This window comes from Syzygium oleosum, unplaced genomic scaffold (assembly GCF_021117445.2).
Source record: "Syzygium oleosum isolate NSW1041296 unplaced genomic scaffold, Sole_v2.1 Sole_v2.03, whole genome shotgun sequence".
NCBI lineage: Eukaryota > Viridiplantae > Streptophyta > Magnoliopsida > Myrtales > Myrtaceae > Syzygium > Syzygium oleosum.
Genome location: NW_026607487.1, coordinates 4902843 through 4919734, shown reverse-complemented (window position 1 = coordinate 4919734; position 16892 = coordinate 4902843). Strand labels below are relative to the sequence as shown.

The 16892-nt window shown below is 41.3% G+C and overlaps 5 long non-coding RNA genes across 6 annotated transcripts; all 5 read left to right on the top strand.

Moving 5' to 3' along the window:
• Positions 1–540: 540 nt before the first annotated feature.
• LOC130137822 (uncharacterized) lies at positions 541–1642 on the top strand. The gene is made up of 3 exons (XR_008816269.1): positions 541–742; positions 927–1103; positions 1462–1642. It is a non-coding gene; the product is annotated as an uncharacterized LOC130137822 (long non-coding RNA).
• Positions 1643–1701: 59 nt separating this feature from the next.
• Positions 1702–2939, top strand: LOC130137800 (uncharacterized). Of its 2 annotated transcripts, XR_008816243.1 has the most exons (4): positions 1702–1921; positions 2030–2174; positions 2271–2372; positions 2537–2939. It is a non-coding gene; the product is annotated as an uncharacterized LOC130137800 (long non-coding RNA). The 2 variants fall into 2 exon arrangements; XR_008816242.1 differs by lacking the exon at positions 1702–1921 and having other exon boundaries at positions 1928–2174.
• Positions 2940–4285: 1346 nt separating this feature from the next.
• LOC130137780 (uncharacterized) lies at positions 4286–5952 on the top strand. Its single transcript, XR_008816209.1, has 2 exons — positions 4286–5073; positions 5588–5952. It is a non-coding gene; the product is annotated as an uncharacterized LOC130137780 (long non-coding RNA).
• A 2320-nt stretch (positions 5953–8272) lies between these two features.
• Positions 8273–9170, top strand: LOC115680922 (uncharacterized). Its single transcript, XR_004005713.2, has 2 exons — positions 8273–8609; positions 8911–9170. It is a non-coding gene; the product is annotated as an uncharacterized LOC115680922 (long non-coding RNA).
• A 579-nt stretch (positions 9171–9749) lies between these two features.
• Positions 9750–10670, top strand: LOC115680921 (uncharacterized). Its single transcript, XR_004005712.2, has 2 exons — positions 9750–9922; positions 10427–10670. It is a non-coding gene; the product is annotated as an uncharacterized LOC115680921 (long non-coding RNA).
• The last annotated feature ends 6222 nt before the right edge of the window (positions 10671–16892 follow it).

Here is a 16892-nt window from a genome sequence, read left to right as displayed (position 1 = left end):
GAAAAAAAATCCGTTGCAAATTTGCGACGGAAAAAGAAATCCGTCGCAAAAATTTGCGACGGAAAAAATAATCCGTTGCAAATTTGCGACGGGAAAAAAAATCTGTCGCAAGTTTGCGACGGAAAAAAAAATCCGTCGCAAATTTTTGCGACGGGAAAAAAAATCCGTCACAAATTTACGCGACGGGAAAAAAAATCCGTCGCAAATTTACGACGGAAAAAAAAATCCGTCGCAAAAATTTGTTACGGGAAAAAATATCCGTCGCAAATTTGCGACGGAAACAAAATCCGTCGCAAATTTGCGACGAAAAAAAAAATCCGTCGCAAAATTGCGACGGAAAAAAATATACGTTGCAAATTTTTGCGACGGAAACAAAATCATTGCGACGGAAAAAAAAATCCGTCGCAAATTTGCGACGGAAAAAGATATCCGTCACAAAAGTTTGCGACTCCTCGCCATGGCCTCCGGAGCCCTAGAGGCCGCAGAGCCTGAAGGCGCGGCGGCTCCTGCCCCCGTCGAGGGCAAGGCGGAGGAGGCGGAGCAAGAGGACCGAGAGATCGCCGCTCTGGAGGAGGAGGCCGAGGCTTCCGACGAGGAGGCTCTGCTGGTCGCCGCCGAGGCCCCGCCGGCTGCGTCGCCTCCGAGAGGCCATGCCCGTGATGTCCATATCCTGAGTTGTGGGTTCCTGCTCATCTTCTCGGCCTACGGTGCTGCTCAGAATCTCGACAGCACCGTGAACAACGTGAGTTTTCCTAGTCGATTTCGTTGGAATTTTGGGTAAATTGAGAGAAGAAATCGACGGTCGTGAGATGAAAACCCAGAGGCAGATTTTGCACTTCTGGGTCTGAGGTTGCTTGTAGGAATGTTTTTTTGGTTCGTTTGACGTTGCGTTTTGGTTTGATGAGTTTCTTGATTTTTGTTGCAAGCGGATAATTTGGGCACGACAGGCAACGCAAGTAAAGAAGAAAGGCAGACAGGCAACGCAACAAAGAGATATAGAATCTACAGTAGAGAACATTAGTGATTTGGAGGATGATCAAAGCCATCGTGCGGGGAAGTCGCTTTTGCACTCAGTGAAGTGGGAGCGCATTATTTTGGATGAGGTGAGTGAAAGGGAGTATCTTGCGGTGATATGAGTGCTAACATAGTTCAATGCTTTGTAACCGATATAAAGATTTCGATATGTCCATGCTGGCAATACGTGATTCGTTATTTTGTTTGGCTGGGTGAAGCCACGCATGAATGCGTTAATTTGCTCTTGGCAAGACAAATTTCTGTAAGATTAGGCCTTTCGATTGAAGGTTTGATTACTTTTAGGGAACCGTATATGCATGTTCTTTTCCACAATTTATCAAAAAAACTTCTATCCGGGATCTCTTAGTATGATTTGCTTCGTGATCTTTGAACATTCATCTGCATGTACATTTCCCACTTATGCCTATGCAATTTTATTCAATGTAGGCTCACTTTGTCAAAGATAGGCGATGTAATACTGCAAAAGCAGTTCTCGAACTGGAGTCTTCATACAGATGGGCTTTAAGTGGAACACCTCTTCAAAATCGTGTTGGGGAGCTCTATTCTCTTGTAAGTTTCTATTTTATACGAGTGGTTAATTGTTATTCACCTTCTGTAGTCAATCACATTGTCCTGCAATAAACTTTTCGGGTCCGTTTTCTTCAAATTGTTGTCTGGGTTGACTTCACTTTCATTATCTTAGTTAATGCAATCTCACTCTTTGTTTTCTGCATTAACTTTATCGATTGGTCTTAGAGCTTCACCTGCTGATTGCATGCACTGAGTTCAGTGAATGTATTTTTCCTTTGTTACCTATTTTGTAAGTCTGTTGTTCATTTGCAGTTCCTCAAAACAATGTCCTGAATGCTCTCACAGTTCTGTATGGCACTTTTGTTGGTGGAATCGAGTGAGTTGCATTTTCATTGGTCCTTTGGCCTCTCTCTCTTTTTTTTTTGGGCAAATCATATGGAATGTTTTCATTTGAACTCTGATATGGAGTATATATTCTATCTAGTATATAGCGAATCCTATACAAGCACATGGAAATGCCGTTGGCAGAAGGCGAGCAATGATATTACTAAAACACAATTTTGAAAAACATTTTGCTGAGACGCACAAAAAAGGGAAGAGCTGCTGATCTTGCACTTCCACCTAGAATTGTGAGTTCTCTTGCATATGTGTACAATTGCAATTCAGCATGTCGAAGATTTTTAACTTAAATCCACCGCTTCCTGCTCTCTTCACTTTCCCTGCAGGTTACTTTGAGGCGGGATACACTAGACATTAGAGAAGAGGATTATTACACATCATTGTACAATGATAGCCAATCTAACCTTGTGCGGTGTGCATATTGATTGGTAGGTCCGTTAATCTAGGCTTCTTAATTTGCTCTTTCAGAGGATCAATTAGACTGAAAATGTGTCACCAGAAATTTCTAGCAATTGCTTTCATGGCCTAAAGATATATAAATGTTCTAAGTGCAATCCTTTTAATTTTGGATGCGAAATTTTGGCAATTGTAGGCATTTCACTTTCTTCTCTGGGCTTGTGGGACTTTGAGTATCGCATTGTATGTCAACAAGTGAATGTCACTTCTTTGGAGGAGGTGATGAAGCACTTCATGCAAACCTTATAGGAGAAAGCAGAGTGGGCGCAAGATTGGAAGTATCTTTTCATACATATCGGGGATAAGCTTTGCTTCAGCATCTTCAGTGCCAGAAGTGTAGTTGGCCCAATATGTTCCTGCCCTGGAAAGAATTGCCACCCTGAGGTTGCTTAAGCAAGTGCTTTAAAGTGCTCAAGATTATTTATTCTCTCATTATGTGTACTATAAATAAAAATATATATGTCATTCTTGTGGAAAATGCAGATGAATGTATTTCATTTTCATATTATTATAATATTTTGATGTTATTAAGTGCTTAATCAATGTTAAATATAAATTGTAGGAATTAATTTTGTTGTTAATTAGATTTAAAATCGAAGTCGTTCCTAAACAATATTCTTCGCTAAAGAATTAATAAAAATTCGTCGCTAAATAATTAATAAAAATTCGTTGCTATTATTGACCAAAAAAAAATTGGCAAATTAGCGATGAATTTTGTCACGAATAATTAGCGATAAATAATTAGCAACGAATTTTGCAATGAATTTTGTGACGAATAATTATTGACGAATTTTGCGACGAATAATTAGCGACGAATTTTGCGACGAATAATTAGCGACGAATTTTGCGACGAATAATTAGCAACGACTTTTGCGATGAATTTTGCACCGAAATTTGCGACGAATAAAGTTCGTGGCTAATTTTGCGACGGATTTTGCGACGAATTTTGCGACGAATTTTGCCACGAATTTTGCCACGAATTTTGCGACGAATAAAGTTCGTGGCTAATTTTGCGACGGATTTTGCGACGAAATTTGCGACGAATTTTGCCACGAATTTTGCGACGAATTTAGCAACGAAATTTGCGACGAATTATTTGCGACGAATTTTGCGACGAAATATTTGCGACGAACTTTGCGACGGAAATTGAAATTTTCCGTCGCAAAAATTTGCGACGACCTAGTAGCGACGGAATTTGTTCCGTCGCAAAATTCGTCGCAAAATCGATTTGCGACGGATTTTTGCAATTTTTTCGTCGCAAAAAACATGTTTTTTTGTAGTGTATGTTATTCAAAACAAAATAATAATAATAAGTACCGGCAACGATTTAAAATATATGGATACGAACTCCATCCATCCAAATGAAATTAGAAGAAAAAATTAAGCATTTTATGTCTAAAATATATAGATACAAACTAAAATTCAACGACAATGAACACCTCTTACTTTCTTGCAATCAAAGAATCAGAGATTAACAAACCTTTCTCCACAATTATGGCTTAATCGATCACAAAATCCTACGATAATCGGAAATCCAAAGTATACAAAATATTTACATCCCTATTTTTTTAATTATTAAGTTTTTTTTATTTGGGAACAATATCCACCTATTGTTTTAAAAGTTGCAACTGAGGTTTTTATATATATTTATATATTTCTAATTGTTTGAATGTTTTCACCTCGATTTGTTTCTTTAAATAAGACAACTTGTGATTCGTCTATGAATCTTGCCAGGTCTAAACGTGATTTAAAGGGTAAACAATATGATTATAGTATTCCTGGCCTGCGAAGCCATAAAGCTTAGCTCCGTTGCTAGAGTGTACACTGAACAAAGAGGTGTTGACTTCAACCCTGATATATATATGTATGTAGCCCTGCACCTCCCAGCTATCCTGCCTTGGCGGGTCTGTATGTCCACTCAACGTCGAAAATGCTTTCTTCGACAGTCCTGAGCGAGATGAATCCAGACCTCCTGGGTTTGTGCATTCTCTGTTTCCAAAATCCTAACCACTTCCAGAATTACATAAAGCTTTCTAATTGTTTAAAATAAGAACTGAAAAGAGACGCCTCGCACTTGGTATTCTTGCTTGCTTATACTACTCAAGTCTTATCAGCATATCCTCCCACGGGATAGCCATATATTTCTGCTCCAAATTAGCCTTTGAACATATACATCGCTAACAATTATTACAATGGCACATTGTTTCGTTCACATGTTGAACGAATGAATGAAAGAGGAATCATGGGAAACTTTTGAACTTGACATTCCAGCACTTGGAATGTTAGGTTGAAGAACAACTGGTGAAAAAGAAAACAAGCGTTAGATGCCGAGACCAGACTTGATCTTTTGGTACATAAATGCTAAAGCAAGAAATCAAAGAGAAAGATAAAAGGTAGATAGATGCTTCCAGTGGAAGAAAGTTCTCTCTCCTGTAACCCCAAGGACAATCTCGAGCTCTCTGAATTTCCACATATTCTGGGGATGCTCTGGTTTGGAGGCACATTTTGCAGGGCAGCTCTCCAAAGTTTGTGAGGGCATAGCACCGAGAGCTTGTTCTAGTTAACTAGCAAAGAGATGAGGCCAGGAAGACCTGGAGGACCTCCAGGTTGGAGCCCTCCTCGGCCGGGGCCGCCGGGATTTCTCGGTGGCTTTTGCGACGCGATAGGCTCTTGGTATGTGAATGTTATTTTCCCTTTGTGAGGTTGTGCAATGCGAGTTTATTGTTAGTAAGATGATGATTTTAGGAGTTCTTAATAACTACATTGTGGAATAAACCAAACGGATTAATTTTTTTCTCACTCAAGAAAACCAATCAGATTTCAACAAATTGATTGTATGTAAAGAAGACGGAATCGTTATACTTTTGAAATATGTAACATCTCGACATTATTGGTCCGTCGACATGCCAAGGATGCAGTGGAGCGCGCTCCATAGTGTACATTCTGAGGAATTTCTATGCACGTTAGATTCCACATAAATCATCGATATATCTTGGAGGCGTGAATAGGGGAATCATATGTTGGAATTTGTCTTACTGATTTATGCCATATCTACTTGTCTGCTCTGGTTTCATATTTCTCTGCTTCGGGGAAGCTAAGGAATCTTGCTTAACGTTATTATTGAGTCACTGCTATCGGAACCGAAGCGAACCGAGTTTTATTTTTCGTTCTGTGATGCTTCAAACAGCTTGAGCTTGTTGTGCTGTTGCTGGTTGATACGAGACTGTTTCGGCGGTCCTTCCCCGGGACCTCCCGGCCCATTTGGACCGCCTCGCCCTTGAGCTCTCATGCCATGCCGGCTCGAACACACGGGATCGCTCGCACCAGCTTCTCTCATGCCCGGTTTTTTGTATTCTGTGTGTAGTGCAATAACCAGACTCTATTTCTCTATAGGAAAGGAGCACCTTATTTCCCCATCCCATGTCCGAATTCAGTTATCAGTTTCGACGACACGGTCATATGAATTGTCCGTGGGAATCCTTTGTTTTCGATAATCAGTTGTTTTAGACCATGTATTTGAAGTTTACATAAGTTATGGAAGTCTTCATCAAATACTCTGTTTTCTATTGATTTCTCAGAGTTCAGTTGAGATTGTAATGCAAGCCAATGCCTCTAGCAGGGTCATGATATAGATGAAGAAGTGACTTTTCAGATTGAACAGGAAAGCTGAAAGAAGGGATAATTCTACCGTTTCGACAAAAAAGAAAAGGTTAATACCATAAAAAAAACCCCAAACTTGTACACCTGTGACAAATTTACCCCAAACTAATATTTTGATCACAAAAAACCCCAAACTGGTACACCTATGATAAATTTATCCCAAACTAATATTTTGACTACTAAAAATCCCAAACTGGTACATTTGTGACAAATTTACCCTCCGTTAGTTTCCGTTAAATTAAATTAATGCAAAAAAAAAAATCACAAACTGTTACACCTATGATAAATGGAGGATAAAACATAAAACTGGCACATCAGTCAACTGTCGTATATCATTTAACAAAGCAATTTGACAGTAAAATTTAATGGAAACAAACTGAAGGTAAATTTGTCACAGTTGTACCAGTTTGGGATTTTTCGTGGTATTAACCCAAAAAGAAAATAGTCTTTTTTTCCTATTGAAATAAATAGGTGATAAGTGTCAAAAAACGGTCGGTACAAAAAAGTTACTGGTCACTTGGTTTTCTGGTAATTTATTGGTAACCCACGCACACTTTTTTGAAATACTAGCTCTTTTTTACAGTTCACAGATAATCAACTTTTCTTATTTTTTTACTTACTTGTTGGCAAACCCAAACTACTTGGTAAATCATTTTACTTTATGTTGGAAATTTCATACGAGAGCCATTAAATTCAGAGCGTTGGTAAGTTATGCTAATAAAAGTTGATATATTAGTACATAAATTGCTAATTTGTGAATTACAAAAAAAGATTGTTTGTAATTTCATAAAGATGCCGGTAAGCTACCAACAAAGCTAACATATTTATTCATATGTACTAATCTTAACTGACTATGAAATGTTGTAAGTGTTTAGATATAAAATATATTTCATGTCCTTCGTTTATAATACTAAGCTATTCAAATAAACAACTTAACTTCAACTTCGTATCGAAATCGGAAATCTCAAACTTAGAGAAATAATTCTCCATAACCCCTTTACGCATTTACGGTTTCCCTTATGTAGTATATCTAGGGCTTCTCAAATTCTTTTACCTACTCATATTTGTGCCTGTATGCGTCAAGACTTTCATCATCTTATCGACCTTTCCGCACGACGAAGAGTGTTAAAGATCTAAAATACATTTCTATTCATTCTCCAACCTACCAAGATTTCAGAATAAGCAAACCCCACACTAAATCTAACGCCAACATTTTGAACTGAACGGAGTGAAAGTTCCAAAGAGCTGCGGACAAAAGCGGCCGTCCTTCGATGTCAAACATGATGTTGACTTTTGCTGTCTATTATCATGGAAACTTAAGAAAGATTAAGAACTAATTTCAACCGGCAGATACAAACTCTATGCATTTTCTGAGCGTTCGCACCGGTTCATGCAAAAAGATGCTTAAAGTTACCTGGTGAAAAAATTATCCATAAAGTCATAAACCTAATTATACGGAAGATAATTTAGTTCTAAACCTTTCAATTATGCTAATTTAATCATAAACATTTTGACGATTTATCAATTTAGTCATAAAACCTTTCAATTGAGCTAGCTTAGTCCTAAAATTTTTTATGATTTGCCAATTTAGTTTTAAACCTTTTGACGATTTACCAATATAATCCTTCTAGCCAAATATCCAAATAATAGGATTAAGATTAAATTGGCAAATCTTCAAAAGGGTTAAGACTTAATTGGCAAATCATCAAAAGGTTTAAGACTAAATTGGCACGATTGAAAGGTTTATGACTAAATTGATTGATGTACAACAGGTTTATGACTTTTTTACAATTATCTCGTTACTTAATAAATGAAGGCAAATGACTTCTACACATCCAACAAATCAAGTAATCGATTGCTTTCAGTCAAGTAATCTATGCACTCAACCATGGCCTCGATCATCCATGCACTTGGCCAAGACCATGATTCATCATGGCCGCAATTTATGATCCATGCACTCGGCCATCTTATATACGGGTTACGCCGACTGCAGTCACGAAAACTCTGACATGATGTTGCAAACTACTTTCATTAGGCATTTAAGAGAGCGAATCGCATTCAAACATACCGAAAAAGAGCATATCGTGAACGATTCGCGAGTTTTAACTTTGTAGATCATTCTCTTTCGCCGCGCGCACGCAATCATTATATATTATTCCCACGCCACAACATCTTTCGGGTGATCCGTGCTTTGTACAACGGGCAAGTGAGAAACCATGCACGCATTATAAGGTCGGCAAAAGTGAAGGGGTGGAACGTTAGGTTTGGACTGGTTGGTGCATAACTTCGCTTCCTCAACCAACTGTGTAGGGTTTCCACCATTACTTAGCTACGAAGCTCCTCCTCTTTTCCTCCCTCTATATATATATACATTCGATCCATCAACTTCATTATCCACGTTCTCGCAACTTCCTCCATCGATTTGAAAAGGAGAAAGAGAGAGATCGATCGATCATGCCTCCGCCGTGGGGACCGCCACCGGGGCCGCACGGGCCTCCGGGGCCGTTCGGGTTCCTGTGCAATGGGATATGCCGCCTCGTCTCCGCCTGGTGAGCCCATCTTCCTGTGTCGACGCCTTCTACTTATATTTTGCATAGTAAATTTATGCCAACATTGCGTTTATTTCGAATCACAACCAATGTTGAAAGAAGAGAGGGGAATAATGGAAAGGGAATTACGATTCAAAATGTATACAGATAGCGATTTTCTCGAGTATTTAAAAAATTAATTTGTGGTAATTTCCTGTCATATATTTATGGAATTATATTTATTTTTATATTTCGAGAAGTAAACGCAATTTCATAATTGATTTTGAATTGGATTTTGATTTATTTAATTTTTCTTTTGCAGTGCCTACGTGCTGTGTTGCTGCTGCCTCTTGGAGAGTTGCTGCGGGCCGATGTTCGGCGGGCCCGGAGGCCCACCCGGAGGCCCACCACGCTTCTGAGCTCACCTCTTTTACCTGGAAAACGTAGATGTCCCAAGAAAAAAAAAAAAGAAACAATAAATTTCGAGATCGAGAGAGATCGATAGAGAGAAGACATTTGATCGTCGATGTATTTCATTTCATGCCAGTTTTCCAGAATTCTACACGTGTCCGTGTTTTCTTCGTACACGATGTCGTTTAGACGGTTGACTCTGCCTACAAAACGATGACCGATGGATAGCGTGGCAAATTTGGTGTGTGGACGACATTAATGCCACCCTTTTTTTTCTCTTTATGTTGGTGTCCTCACACATCATCCAATTCAATTTATGAGGCCCTCTTCTTTTTTCCCTTATGTTTAAGTTTCCAACTATGGAAAATTCATGCAACGTATCGATTTGGATCGCGGTAATTCTATTTAACAATATTCGTAAGGTCTCGTCAACATTCAGAGCAATAAAAGTGCTTTTGTGTACGTATTCGATCTAGTAAAACAGTTCTATGAGATCTGATGTACATATTCGATCTAGTAAGTACTTTTGTGTCTCGAGAATTTGGTCCAGTTGAGGATCCCATGTTTTTTTTGTTTTTTTTCTTAAGAAAATGTGAAGCCTGAGCTTTGAATGGTAGGTTATAATGCAAGTTGAGGATCCCATGTTGCATTGGGAAACAGTCCTCTCGTTTCTCTCTTCTTCCCACTTCTCTCTTGTCATCCGATTTTTTTGTGACCACAAACCTGCACTTTACTTTACACAACTCAACAAAAGCCTTCCTATAACTCTCACGAGTTCACGCGCGGCGCACGCACAAAGAGAGAGAGAGAGAGAGATCGATGCCGGGTTGGGGACCGCCGCCGGGAGGACCTCCCGGACCGCCGGGGCCGTGCGGTTGCCTAGGCTTCTGCTGCGACGGTATCTGCCGGCTCGCATCCGCATGGTGAGCGCTTGTATTTCTTTGTAATTGCCCCTCCAGTCCATGATGCCCTCATATGGCCTTTAAAGTACAGTTTTGTAAGAGCTCTGCAAGTCCAGTTTTAAAGAGTAGTTTGGCTAAGATGACTGACAGTAGAAATACTTAGAGCAGTGCTGATTCAAAAGGTCTGAGCTAAGCCCTTTCAATCCTCTCAAATTCGACAGATAACTAAACAAGTAATTAAAAAAAAAAACCTGATGACATCTTATTCACGAGCACGCTTGTTCATATACGACGTCGAGAGCGCGAGCGAACCCGAGGGGGCGATCGGGCGGGAGCCATCCGCCTCGGCCGATCGGTGCTCGGCGCAATTTCTCGAAATCCCTGGGCAATTTGCAATTCGACTCGATGAATTGATATCAAAATTCCTGCATCTGACTAAAGTCTATAATCTATTTCCCAAAAGTAAAAGAGAAAAGTGATACACATGAAGGCTAATTTCTCTTCTGTATATCTTTGGTTTCCCAGTTTCTACTACCTGTGCTGCTGCTGCATCTTGGAGAGCTGCTGCGGACCAGTTTTCGGCGGGCCTCCTGGTGGGCCCCCTCCCTTCTGATCGGCCCATTTACTCCTCGTGATGATTTGGTGTATTGAAATTTATGTTTGTGGGGTCCCTCTTCTCTTTATGACTTGCTCGCTAGGCTGTACATATAAAGACCATTTCATATTTTTTGGGTCAGAAATAAATCCTGGAAATAAAAAATAAATTTTAGCCATTATTGTACAATCTGTACAAGTTTCCAACTACGTCACAACTCACATTAGCCATCATCATGGGCCTGGGCCTGGGCTTCGTGGAACTTGGGCCATCGTCGTGTATGTTGTATATGCTCGATCCTGGCACGAAATCAGCAAAGCTAGATCCGGGTCGATCCTATTTCATGTCCAAATTACGCCGCGTCAGTTCATATTGACACCATTCGCAAAATTTGCCAGTATTCAAGTCCAATCAGCAATGGCGAAAATTTGACTAGCGTGACGAACACGGGGATGGAAGGTATCACGAAAAGAGAATTTTTGCAAGACAAGTTTGATTCATAATGTAACAAGAGTATGAATTCCGCGCTCGCATTGTAGTTAATATTGTGCGGGCTTATATAGCTCGAGCTTTAGTAGTTGATTAAAAGAAGAATTATGCGGAACTGCAGATCATTAAGAAAAAGTTCATCAGTTAATAGCGGAAGTAATAAAGTAAAATAACTAAAAAGTAGACCCAAGTAACTCTTGTTCTTATGGTGTTTGACTATGCCTCTTCCTATATCAATGCTTCTCGATTTGGTTGATATCGACTCGGCTATCGATTGATAGGTGGAGACGGCTCCTGCCTAGTCGACTCGATTGTATTGGCTTCTCGTGGTCAAAATTATATTTTTGACCGTCGACTGTAATTTTACAATCAATATCAGATTACGTGGTTGGTCGGCATTTACTCTTCCCTTGTTGAGCTCAACATTGTCTATAACTCGGTCAACCCTCACAATCAATCTTGACCTCGTATTGTCACTACGGCTAAATTTAAGAAATTCCTATTTGTCTCAGCAGTCTTACCACGTCATCATTGACGTCGGCACAATTCCAAACACACTGTAGCCAAAGCCGATGTGTAATCTATAGCATCAATTGTTGAGATGCAGGTTCAAATTATGTTAAAAGGGTCCCACGTCAAAAAATTAGTGTGGATCTTAGTTGACTCGTAACACATTTACTTAAATTTTTTAATTAAAGGTAGGTCGATCTGAATATGTTGACGGTTTAAAATTTGGCTCTTCTTTAGCCATCTCTCTTCGAGCGAAGGTATCGGCGAAAATCGATGCTGGCCTAGCACCCCAAATTCATAGCGGTGGAGTCAAATTGCCAAGCCTATCAGTGCGAACGGATCGGTGGCATTGAAGCGTACCCATCCGGAACGCAAAGCACGCACGATTCCAAAAGGCGATGAGCTGGTACAGAGACAGATCTCCTCTCTCTCTCTCTCTGCAGACACCACAGATCAGCACGTAATGGACAGCGTGGGTACACGTGCTCTGCTCCGCTCTCTCCTTTCGTTTTCAGCACATGAAGGAGTCGAACCCATTCCTACCCACGTAACGACCCCAAAACAGTGATGCTGAAAAGTCGTGGGGCTTATCACCAATCCGAACGATCAATCGCTCTGGCCATGTGATAGCTCATCGCGAACGTGTACGGACGTGATGCGTGCGTGCTTGAGTTGTCGAGTGAGCAAGAAAGCCGAAGTTGGCCCTCGTCAATGCAGTGACGTCCAAGACATCCAAGGGCGGAATCATTCTGGCTGTGGTTGGATCTGATGATACCAATCGAGTGTTTCGAGAAACTTAACGTTCGGCCCACGCATGAGGCAAGAAAAGGCGTTTGGCAAACGAAGGACATGGATCCTCTGCTGGCTTCGGTATACGATCGTCTGTCCCGTTCACGAGATTGCGACAAGGTCGTGCTTTACCTAGTGCCAACCAGACTTTGGTTTATCTATTTATTTTCTCGCTAGATTGCGAATTGTATTCTGCATCAAAAATCTATCCTGGAAATAAATAAATAAAAATTAGCCTTTATAGTACAATATCTTGGGAACTTTTGTTCATATCAATTAGGTCACAACTCACACGGATCATTTAGTTACTAAAGTACATGGGCCTGAGCTTTGTGGGACCTGGATCGTCATCATATATTGTATATACTCGATTCTGGCACGAAATTAGCAATATTGGATCCTGATCGATCCTATTTCGTGTCGAAATCGCGTCATGTCGGTTGATATTGATGCAATCTGCAGTTTGCTTGCATTCAAGCAAACCTGAATGCACAAGGAGAGAAATTTTGATTGCTCACCAGCCTCAGACATAACTTCCAACAACGACAATAGAGACGGCACTAGGCTTCTCAACTTGACCACACCTACACGGACACACTCGCATAGAGAAGAGAGAGGAGGAGCTCCCTTTGGCAATGGTCTAGACCATAGAGAATCCAATTTGTCTCAATGGTCTCACCGCTCGCTCATCAACATTGGCATTAGGAGTGATCGGTTTCCGATCTGGTCCGGTCCTACTTAGGAATCGGGAATATTGAGAATCAGACTAGGAGAATCGGTTCTTAGAAACTAAGAACCGGGGACCGGTCCGACCGGTCCGGGCCAGTCCAATGGAATCGATAACTATAACATTCTCCTTCCACGCAAAATGAGCTATCTCTTGTGTAATGTCTACAAGTCCAATGATCTTGCACAAGTCTATCCAACTTGTGTTCTATGTCAAGACAAGAACAATGTGTACACGTTGCACAAATCTATCTAGTTTGTATGCTATCTCCTTCCAATAATTTTTTTTTAAATTTTCTCCTTGTCTTCCACATATACATAATTCTTTTTCCCGGTCCGGTCCGGTCCTACTTAGGAACCGGGAAATACTAGGAATCAGACTGGAAGGATTGGTTCCTAGTTTCTAAGAACCGGGACTGGACCAGTGGTCCGATCCATTCCAATGGAATTGATGACTATAACGTTCTCTTTCCACATAGAGTGAGCTATCTCCTTGTGTAATGTCTACAAGTCCAATGATCTTGCACAAGTCTATCCAACTTGTATTCTATCTCAAGACAAGAACAATGTGTACACGTTGCACAAATCTATCTAGTTTATATGCTATCTCCTTTCAATAATTTTTTTAGTAAAATTTTTGCCTTGTCTTCCACATATACGTAATTCTTTTTCCCAGTCCGGTTCAGTCCAGACGGTTCCCAGTTCGAGCAGTTCCCATTGCACACCCCTAATTGGCACCATCCAATATCATATTCTATACGGTGTCAACAAAGATATCTCGCTCATGAGTGCGAGACCAATGGTAGTAGCCTCGCACACCAAATTCGAAAGCAGCGAGAGGCAGGTCGCCGAAGCTTATCGATGCGGAGGAAATCGGTGGCATTGAAGCGTGCCGACCGAAAGCTCAAGCGCGCTCGATTCCAAAAGGCGGATGAGCTGGTGCAGATCTCGTCTTCTTCTGCAGACATCGCAGATCCTCGCGATCTGAACACGTTCTACACATATGGCCAACGCGGGGGACAGGTGCTCTCACTCCTTTCGCTTTCAGCACATGAAGACGAACCTATCCCGACCCGCGCAAGATCCAAGACACTGCGCTGAAAAGTCGTGGGCCTTATAACCAATTCGAACGAACGATCATCGATCTGGCCGTGTGATAACTCGTCGCGAATGCGCACGGACGCGTGCGTGCGTACGGGAGTTGTCTCGTGAACATGAAGCCGAAGCAGGCCCTCATCATGTAGTAACGTCCGAGACATCTAAGTGTTTAGTAATTATTGTGGTTGCGGTGGGATCCGACGAGATTAATCGAGTGTTTTGGGAGGTTTAATCGTCCAGCCTACGCAAGGGGGGGAAAGAAAGAAAAGTACTATGCCCGTAGTTGCTCCTTCACCTAGGGCCACCCTATACTTCACCTAGTTGCAACCTCCCGAGCACATCACCGCGGAGCGCCGACTGTTGAGCTCGTCCATCCCTTCGGGTCGTCATGTCGTGCCCTTGATCCTTGTCTCTCTCTCGATCTCTCTATAGATCGTGATAGGGCTTTGATGCGTTATTCACAACGATCGAATTTTCATCAAGACATAATCATAAGCTCTATGCGTGCTTGTCTTGTCGTGCCCTCTCTCTCTCTCTCTCTCTCTCTCTCTCTGCTCAAGCATAAGCCCGTGCTGAGGGGTAACGACCCACTACAGTTAATCGAAAGATTTAGCTTGGTTAATATGAAGATAACCCTTAATTACATAGAGGCTTGTTAAAAATACTTGAAATATTCTATTTTCTCTGCATGGATTGTGTATCTGACAACTGTATTGGAAATCGTGATATTTTTTTGTTTGGTTACTTAACAAATGTCTCCGAGATAGTTTTTAACAAATTCCAATTATTCTTATAATACACTAATTGATCTCGAGGCTCAACCAGCACGCGATCAATAGATAAAAAAAGGGAAAAAATCACAAAAAACTCTAAACTTTGCCATCCGTGACACATTTACCCCGAACTTTTTTTTGTTACATAAAAAATCCCGAACTTTACTTTTTGTGACACATTTACCCCAATGAATTTAGTTCATGGGAATTTTCGTCTTTTTTGCTTTTCTTTTTTTTTTTTTCTTTTTTTTTTCCTTTCCGGCGAGGGGGGCCCTCGCCGGCGTCGAGCGAGGGCGGCCCTCGCCGGCGTCGGGCGAGGTTCACCCTCGCCTGGGCGAGCGAGGGCGGCCCTCACCCGACTCAGGCAAGGTCGACCCTCGCCGGCATCGGGCGAGGGCGGCCCTCGCGCCGATCGAGCGAGGGCGACCCTCGCTCGACGCCGGCGAGGGTCGCCCTCGCCCGATCTGGCGAGGGCCGCCCTCGCTCGCCCAGCGAGGGCGACCCTCGCCGACGCCGGCGCGGGTCGACCTCGCCCGACGCCGACGAGGGTCGCCCGACGCCGGCGAGGGTCGCCCTCGCTGGGCGAGCGAGGGCCGCCCTCGCCCGACTCGAGCGAGGTCGACCCTCGCCCGACGCCGACGAGGGTCGACCTCGCTCGAGTCGGGCGAGGGCCGCCCTCGCTCGGCGCCGGCGAGGGCAGCCCTCGCCGGAAAGGAAAAAAAGAGAAAAAAAAAAAGAAAAATCAAAAAAGACGAAAATACCCATGGACTAAATACATTGGGGTAAATGTGTCACAAAAAGCAAAGTTCGGGGTTTTTGGTATCACAAAAAAAGTTCGAGGTAAATGTGTCACAGATGACAAAGTTTGAGGTTTTTGGCGGTTTTTTCCCATAAAAAAACAAGTAACGCGATATTATATGATTGGTGGGGGCAAAATTCAAAAATGTATATCAAAACAATAATATCATTATTTCTCTATTAAACCCCTGATCTTAGGATGACTTATGTTGAATAGCAAAGGAAGAAAGCTCTACATACGAAGCTAGCCTGCAATGTCACTAAGGCTGCAAACATCAACAAATTACCTAACTTTTAATCAAACATATGCAATACACCTAACATATCCATCCTACCAATGAATAAGACATTAAGCTTTAGGTGTTTATGCGATCATTGACCATACAAGGTCCTAGCTTTGATCGCTCTCCTTTCTCGATTTAGATTAAGGTCAAGTTTTGAGAGTTTTACTCTTTCAAACTAGACCCAGATATAGATTCGGGAGCTCCTTACAGATATTTGATCTGTGTTTATTTAACATTTTTTTATGTTTGTGTCGCCGCATGGTGATGGTGATGAGGACGTTGAATTAGATGCGCATCGCAAAACGTTGCAAATGGAGTGGGAGATCTCGGCGTGTGTTCATCGCTAAATCTGATGATCGGCCGCCGATCGTTTATGATGGTAGATTTATTCTTGAGAGATGAGAGTATACTTCTAGCGGCAGACTTAGTCGTGGAAAAATACTTTTCCAAATAATCTGATCCACCATTGGTGTGACTGATGTAGTTAAGATTATTAAATGAAGGATGGATAAAATTGAATGTGCGAATATTTTTTTTTTTACATCAGAGGTATGCGTGCCCTAATTTTTTTTGTAATATATAATATGTATATATGCATATAATATATATGTGTACACGCACGTGCCAACAAAATGATGAATGTTTGAAAATTGTCATATTCAAAGGATAACCACACAATTTGTCAAAAAACTTGGCTTGAGGTCGACATTTCTTCGCACGTCATCTTAAGTGTGTCCAACTTGAATAGAACCTCTCCAGTCCTCCAAAAATAAATAAATAAATAATTATAATTATAAATAATAATAATAATAATAATAATAATAATAATGCTATTTTAATCGGATGGCCTAAAACAATTGGATTATGTGGTGTGAAATGGACACCCCCATTGTCGCTTTCAATCAAAATCATATTTTCGTTTTCCAGCA